Source organism: Sinocyclocheilus grahami, unplaced genomic scaffold (assembly GCF_001515645.1).
Source record: "Sinocyclocheilus grahami isolate Dianchi unplaced genomic scaffold, SAMN03320097.WGS_v1.1 scaffold5.1, whole genome shotgun sequence".
NCBI classification, from domain to species: domain Eukaryota; kingdom Metazoa; phylum Chordata; class Actinopteri; order Cypriniformes; family Cyprinidae; genus Sinocyclocheilus; species Sinocyclocheilus grahami.
The window spans coordinates 2,361,522-2,370,168 of NW_015505184.1; positions in this window are offsets into that span (position 1 = coordinate 2,361,522).

Below are 8,647 nucleotides of genomic sequence, written 5' to 3' on the forward strand. Positions count from 1 at the left end.
GGTCCTGAAACTGCTGTCCTGAAACTGCGGTCTACAGATATTCAGTGCTGTCAACTGGAATAAAATAGTATCACTATAGTATAGTATCCAGGCTTTAATAAAACACTTTAAAACCCAGAGACAATGGAAAATGCTTTGAAAATGTAATGGAAAGAGAACGTCTTTTACCTGAACTTGACCCACATTTTAAAAACCCAGTGCTCAAGCATATTCACAGAATTAGTCTAGAGTCCTTTTTTTGATTAACTTTTTTATTAGGGGGTGTTTACATGACACTGTATTCAACTAAGAACTGAACATTTTGGTTGTTTATTTACACAACAAATGTGTTTTGGGAACCTGAAAATGCTAACTTTTGAAAACGGGTGTCAAAATGCAAGTTTTTGAAAATGATACGTATCGTCTACGAAACTGCGAAAATGCTAATTTGTGTAAACGGTTAGTAACCCAACCGCTGGGTCAAAACAACCCGATTGCTGGGGTTGTCCCTATTTTACCCAGCACTGGTTTGTATTTAACCCAGCATTTTTTTAGAGTGTAGTTTGTGTAAAATTTTTATTAAGTTTTTGTCACTTTTATTAGTTATATCATATGTCTACATGTATATTTTATTAATTCATTTTTATTTCAGTTTTAGATATTTTAGTATATCAAGTTAAATTAATATAAACTTATGTATCATTTAAAAAATGATTCCAGTTAAAGTATATTTTATTTCAAGTAATGAAAGACTTTTCATAGTTTCAGTTAATTGTTCAAAGACCTTTCTGATTTTCATTCTATAATGGCACTGTTCCCGGAGAATAACCCACTGCTATATGGGTGACTCGATAGAGATGTATTGTTTCACTGCTGCAATTCAGGAGAACAGAATGTTCAGAAGGGAAATCTGTGTGGTATTAGGTGTAACGCTGTCCTGAAACTGTGGTCCTGAAACTGCTGTCCTAGAACTGCTGTCCTGAAACTGTGGTCCTGAAACTGCTGTCTTAAAACTGCTTTCCTGAAACTGCTGTCCTGAAACTGTGGTCCTGAAACTGCTGTCTTAAAACTGCTTTCCTGAAACTGCTGTCCTAGAACTGCTGTCCTGAAACTGCTGTCCTAGAACTGTGGTCCTGAAACTGCTGTCCTGAAACTGCTGTCCTAGAACTGCGGTCCTGAAACTGCGGTCCTGAAACTGCTGTCCTGAAACTGCTGTCCTGAAACTATGGTCCTGAAACTGCTTTCCTATAACTGCTGTCCTAGAACTGCTGTCCTGAAACTGCTGTCCTAGAACTGTGGTCCTGAAACTGTGGTCCTGAAACTGCTGTCCTGAAACTGATGTCCTGAAACTGTGGTCCTGAAACTGCTGTCTTGAAACTGCGGTCTACAGATATTCAGTGCTGTCAACTGGAATAAAATAGTATCACTATAGTATAGTATCCAGGCTACAATGAAACACTTTAAAACCCAGAGACAATGGAAAATGCTTTGAAAATGTAATGGAAAGATAACTTCTTTTACCTGAACTTGACACACATTTTAAAGACCCAGTGCTCAAGCATATTCACAGAATTAGTCTAGAGTCCTTTTTTTAATTCACTTTTTTATTAGGGGGTGTTTACATGACACTGTATTCAACTAAGAACTGAACATTTTGGTTGTTTATTTACACAACAAATGTGTTTTGGGAACCTGAAAATGCTAACTTTTGAAAACGGGTGTCAAAGTGCAAGTTTTTGAAAATGATACTTATCGTCTACGAAACTGCGAAAATGCTAATTTGTGTAAACGGTTACGTCATACACATGCTTATTACATGTTCTGTCTAAACAAATTCATATGTGCGCATGTGCATAATGTTTCTTTACAAAGTAATATCGCCAACTACTGCCTTGGCAAGCATAATACAACGTATTTAATTGTTTTTGTGGATCCATGTGGTATCATTGTCATCAACATTGTCATTTGTACGTGAAACATTGCAAAAATGCAAAGAAAACTTTTCAATTTTTAGTGCAATCTTTGTTGCGTAAACTACTGTACACTCTAAAAAATGCTGGGCTAAATACAACCCCAGTGCTGGGTAAAATAGGGACAAACCCAGCATTTGGGTTGTTTTGACCCATTGGTTGGGTTAAATGTTTAACCCAACCCTCTGGGTAGTAACCCAACCGCTGAATGGCACTGTTCCCGGAGAATAACCCAGTGCTATATGGGTGACTCGATAGAGATGTATTGTTGCACTGCTGCAATTCAGAAGAACAGAATGTTCAGAAGGGAAATCTGTGTGTTATTAGGTGTAACGCTGTCCTGAAACTGCGGTCCTGAAACTGCTGTCCTAGAACTGCTGTCCTGAAACTGTGGTCCTGAAACTGCTGTCCTGAAACTGCGGTCCTAGAACTGCTGTCCTGAAACTGTGGTCCTGAAACTGTTGTCCTGAAACTGCTGTCCTGAAACTGCGGTCTACAGATATTCAGTGCTGTCGACTGGAATAAAATAGTATCACTATAGTATAGTATCCAGGCTACAATAAAACACTTTAAAACCCAGAGACAATGGAAAATTCTTTGAAAATGTAATGGAAAGAGAACATTTTTTACCTGAACTTGACACACATTTTAAAAACCCAGTGCTCAAGCATATTCACAGAATTAGTCTAGAGTCCTTTTTTTGATTAACTTTTTTATTAGGGGGTGTTTACATGACATTGTATTCAACTAAGAACTGAACATTTTAGTTGTTTATTTACACAACAAATGTGTTTTGGGAACCTGAAAATGCTAACTTTTGAAAACGGGTGTCAAAGTGCAAGTTTTTGAAAATGATACTTATCGTCTACGAAACTGCGAAAATGCTAATTTGTGTAAACGGTTACGTCATACACATGCTTATTACATGTTCTGTCTAAACAAATTCATATGTGCGCATGTGCGTTTCTTTACAAAGTGACATCGCCAACTACTGGCTTGGCAAGCATAATACAACGTATTTAATTGTTTTTGTGGATCCACGTGGGATCATTGTCATCAACATTGTCATTTGTACGTGAAACTTTGCAAAAATGCAAACATTTAAACATTTTTAAAAGGTTGTTTCATGCTCGAGAGGCTACAAAAGACACAAGACGCCTTGGTAAAAACAGTGCAGTAGAATGCAAAAATGTGTTCTGTGTGAACGGACCCTAAGCAGTGAACTTCCATGGCCAGAGCCCACATTCTTTCATCACAGAAAGGTGGACTACTAGCGAACAAAATAAAAGTCATTATTCATAACTTATTAGTGAAGTTCTTTTCAATTTTGAGTGCAATCTTTGTTGCGTAAACATGCCCTTAAACATTTTTATAAGGTTGTTTCATGCTCGAGAGGCTACAAAAGACACAAGACGCCTTGGTAAAAACAGTGCAGTAGAATGCAAAAATGTGTTCTGTGTGAACGGACCCTAAGCAGTGAACTTCCATGGCCAGAGCCCACATTCTTTCATCACAGAAAGGTGGACTACTAGCGAACAAAATAAAAGTCATTATTCATAACTTATTAGTGAAGTGAAACTCATTCACCCGAGGTGCGATGCAAGAGACATGAAAGTAGCATCTGTTTCAGTTGCCCATATACAGCAATGCCAATAGCTGATGGCACAAATATTAAGAAATATCTGACCACTGTACAGTCTGCTGGTATTACCACATGTAGATGACCCAGAAAAACAGTGAAAAAGACAATTTACCACATATTCTTGTCAGTAGACATTGTGTAATAAATCATATTTTTAGCTGAAATGACATGCCAGAGAAAATATGCCATTCTCCATCTCTGGTGTGGCAGGGCTGACTTTAAAATGGTAGACTAAGGTAGATTCAGGCTGGAAACATGTCAACGTTCCTGACATGTCCTGTGTAACATTTCAACTTAGTAAAAATGTTACAGCCCACTGGCAGAGTTACAATTGTGAAATAGTTTTTTTCTCAATGAGGAAAGATATAATTGATTTCCCCCCCATCTGCCCATGGTTAGCGTGCCTATAAGAAGTGTCATACGCTATCCTTCTGAAGTCTAAATCTTCAGAAACATACTATTTTCTGCAAGCATTTGTGCTGAGATGTAAAATATAGCACTGCTTGTAACACTTCTCCTTCACAAATTGGATTCTGGACTGTTAAATTATCGTTACATCAACTTCTCTGTTTTAATGATCAAAGTATTTGCATTTTGATATGCATCTTGCTGGGAGCGAAACCTAATGAAGTCTTTAATAATTTATTCATATTTAATATGAGCGAAAAGCTTAAATCCATATTTTACTACAGGTGCTTACATTAATATTTTAGAACATGTATTCCTTCATGACACTATAGTTCCATCATGCTTTTGTGACTGCATAATGAATCCGCCACTGGAATCTGTTCAAGATGTAATTGTTCGAAAACGTAATTGCGCTTTCTAACAATGTCTGAGTGAAAATTGGCCAAACTGATTAAGCATTCATGTATGGCTTGGGAAAATCCACGAGCAGAAACAATAAACATGTCAAATAGAAGAGGTGAAATATGGAAAGATTGCTGACCAAAATAGCCCTTATTGTCTTCCAATGCTTTAAGGGTGTGAGGTTTTCAGGGGAAAAACAAGTAGTGGTTGATATATGCCCGATGTATGTAAAACATTAAGATATTCATAAGACCTCTAGCTTGAATACACAATAAATCAATAAAATATTTTATTCTATTGGTCTACAGTCTAAATCAAACATCAGCTCCAAGTGTCAAACTGTTCTTTTAGACAGTCTTTTAGAAATGAAATGCATGTGTGGGAAGTTAGGATTTTCATAAACCACATAATTTCCTTTAATCAAATATGAGACATTCAACAGACTGTGTCATCCACTCTCACATAGCTAATGCCCTCATCTTTGAATCACTACTTTAATGACAGTTAAAACAGTGCCGCGTTGGAGGGCTCATCCTAATCACACTGGCACTTCTTCTCTCTTCACAGCAGATTCCTTCAAAACGCAAGGTGACAAGGGTTCATTTCAGTGCATTTCAGACCTGCTCAGTAACACAAGGCTCCTTCAAACTGTTTCTGGCAAGTACATATAAACCACCAAATGTTTTGTGTTGTATGCATATGTAACCTACAGCACTTTATTAGTTCTCACTTTTAAAAGTGCACTCAGTGAGTTTTGAATTTGTGTCTGTATGGTTTTGGACATAATGACACCTATTGCTGTTGATGCATGATGTTTGTTTTGCTATTTTTGTCTCATGCTACATACATCTATAGTAGACATTCTTGGATTCAATGCCAATTAATTTTGATGCGTTTATACTAGTAAGCGGTCCGGCTGCTGCTCTGTACTGTGATCAGACTGCCGTGAGTTCTCTTCCCTGTAGTCGCTGTGCGTTGAATGGAGGCATTTTCCCTTGATCTGTGACATGGAAGCTGCTGGCCGTCACAGTTTGTTTAATCACTCCAGGCAGCAGAGTCTGTTTGTTTGGACATTTTATATCTACACTTGTACTCATTCTGTCTGAACTGTCTGGTGGACTGTGCACATGCTGATCCAAAGAGGTGACTTCAGGTAAATTGGGACACATTTTCCCATTAGGATGACTGGGAAAAATATCCCAATTCTCCTACTCTTTTCTAGACTATGAAGTTGTGTACATTGTGTTTGTTATTGTTAGATTTGATGTTTTGTTTACATGTAGTGTTATGTTCATTCTTCATAAATCATCAGCCATGAGCACTGACTGAAAGCATAAAGAAAACAATATTGTTTTTGTTATTACAATATTAATTATTATTAGCTAACTTAACTGCATGATGAGGCTGGTCATGCGATCTCAACATGACAGCAAAACATGACCCTCTCTATGTAGAATAAAACAGCTTTTTTTCTGCAAATCTACATTTTAATAATATTTCTCAAAAGTACTGTTCATTTGCAAAATGTTTTAATTTGCAACATGAGTGCATCTGTACCCTTTAAATCCATCATCTGGCCAAAGTAACTACATCAAAAGGTACATTGTGCACTGAACTGCTCTGTGAAGGCAGTTTACTGTGCATTGATTTAAATATGCTAAGCATCACTGTTACATGTCAACCTGCCCTGCAATTAACATATGCAGAAGAGATGTAAGTGCATGCGCATGCAACAAAAATCTGAATTCTGCACATCGCGCGACTCAAAGAAACATTTGTAACATTATTTCATGCAGAGTTATCGTATATACATAGCCTATATATATCGTATAGGCTATATATATATATACATACATTGGAGGCAGCTTAAAGCATTTTCTTAAAATTATGGGTGACAATTGAATTGCATAAAGTGTTTGAGTAAAGTTGTAGTAATGATTCGCAATATTTTTGGCAATACAAGTAAACTTAGCCCACTAATGCATTGGAAAGACTACTTTCACGTGACATTCACATTACTTCAACTATTATATCGCCGCGAATACAGCATCATTCACATAACGTTACTCTGCGAGATTTACACGCGGACATACTCAACGGCATCTCACCACAGCTGGTTATTGTTTTCCTCCCCTTCCCACTTACCTTTAGGCAAGAAGAGTTTTGCTTCAGCGAAGGCAGTATCACCCCATTCGGTAGAAAACTACATCCTGAGTGAACACTGTCTGTCAGTCTCTGGATCTCGTGTTCAGAGGAGCTACTGCAGTTTCTCAAGTCGCCACCTCAGCGCAGACCACATGGATGGATGCAAGGTTAAGAACATAGCGTTACCATATCAAATCCCAGTGAGATAGACAGCTGCACTGAGCTGTGCTCTCATGTGCAGTTAAACGTTGTGAAGCTGTGTGTAGGCTACATTGTTTCTTGCTTTTTTGATTGTAGCTTTCTGCAGTTTTTGTAGCCTACAGGAGAAATGACATTCACTGAGGCAGCTATTTCAGCATGTGAAAAGCAAACAAACACGCACAGACCTGAAGCTGTATATTAGTAAGGACCACTAATAAATGATTTTCTAACTAAGCTTCATGATATTTACTCTGCACCTACACATAACTCTCGCTCACCCTCACCTGTTGACATTAGATCTAGAACAAAGCAGTAGAAGTATTATGTGGATTTTCGAGCATTTCAAATTGTGAGGTGAACTTCACAGTATTTTTGTTATATTTTTAAAGACATTTTCAAAACAAAAAAAGGCTCTCACAAACAGCCATAGGCCTACATGAACAGACAAGAGAAAGGGAATAAGCAAACAAACACACACACACACACACACACGCAGGTTTGTTTTGATGGTTTATGGGGACTCTCCATAGGCGTAATGGTTTTTATACTGTACAAACCGTATGTTCTATTGCCCTACGCCAACCCTACCCCTAAACCTACCCCTCACAGGAAACTTTCTGCATTTTTAGACTTTAAAAAAAAACTCATTCTGAATTATTTATAAGCCTTTTGAATTACGGGGACACTGAAAATGTCCTCATAAATCACCTTCTCGTTGTAATACCTATGTCAGTTATTATACAAATTTGTGTCCTCATAAACCTCATATTTACACGTTATATGAATGTACGTCATTTTTCTTTAAATACCAACAAAATTCCCTATTTTTTAAAATACATATGGTATGCATAAAGATGTCTTCTGGCCTGTCCCCTGCCAGCCAGCGCATACTGAAATTAAAGATTTTTTTTTATTTACATAGGCTTTTTTGTGAACATAATATTTTATGTAGCTTTAGTTGCTTGAAGTTTCACTAGGTTATATGTCACTGTCAACCCTGTTACATCATATTGATCTTATTAATAGCTTTTTTTTGTTTTAAAGTGTTTGATGCCTTAACTTGAAGGTTACTAAATAGATGTATATGGTGATAAAATATTAATTACTTCAAGTTAAAATGAAAATAAACTTAAGTGTAGAACTGTGTAGCTAAATCACAGATCCGTTTAAATTCAAAGTTACATTTCTTCCTACTTAAAAAGTGTTGGTTATACAGAAGATAGAAGTGTTTCATATTTGGCGCTTTAACTGATGTAACTAAGCGCGTAAAAGATGACGCGCCGCCCACAAATGTGACATATTGCACAAATCTAGGGGTGTTATGAAATAAGCAGTATATTTCGTTCAATAAAACGGCATAATTCAAGTCAGAAAATGATATGAAAAACAAAATAATTATTTCTGATCAAAGAATGTATAATGTTATGCTTGTATATTATGTATTTACCAGACGTAGTTGCATAAATATATTGATCTCCCCCCACGAAAGACATGTAAGGGTCTGGAGCCCGCCGGATCCGCTTTGGCGCTTCTGTACCCTTTTCCTATGAGGCCGGTTGTGCTCTAATCTGACAGCAACATAATGCTTACTTTCTGCTGTAAAATTAGTTAAATCAGTCAAAACAATGTCGGAAGACGACTTAAAAGTACCGGAAGAGCTTTTCAAGGACGTGAAGTTCTATGTGGTGGGAGATATTGATCAGAAGGTACATTTAACAGTAATAGGCTATTCATTTAGCCTTTTGGCTAATACTGGATACTGACTGGTGTTAGCATGAAGGCTAACCCACAGCAACTCGCATAACATGGTGAAACCTAGAGCATACCTATGGACAAATTGTATTTAATGTTATTCTTAAATACAATTGGCTTTATTTATTCAAGTCGCCCGCTTTCGTAT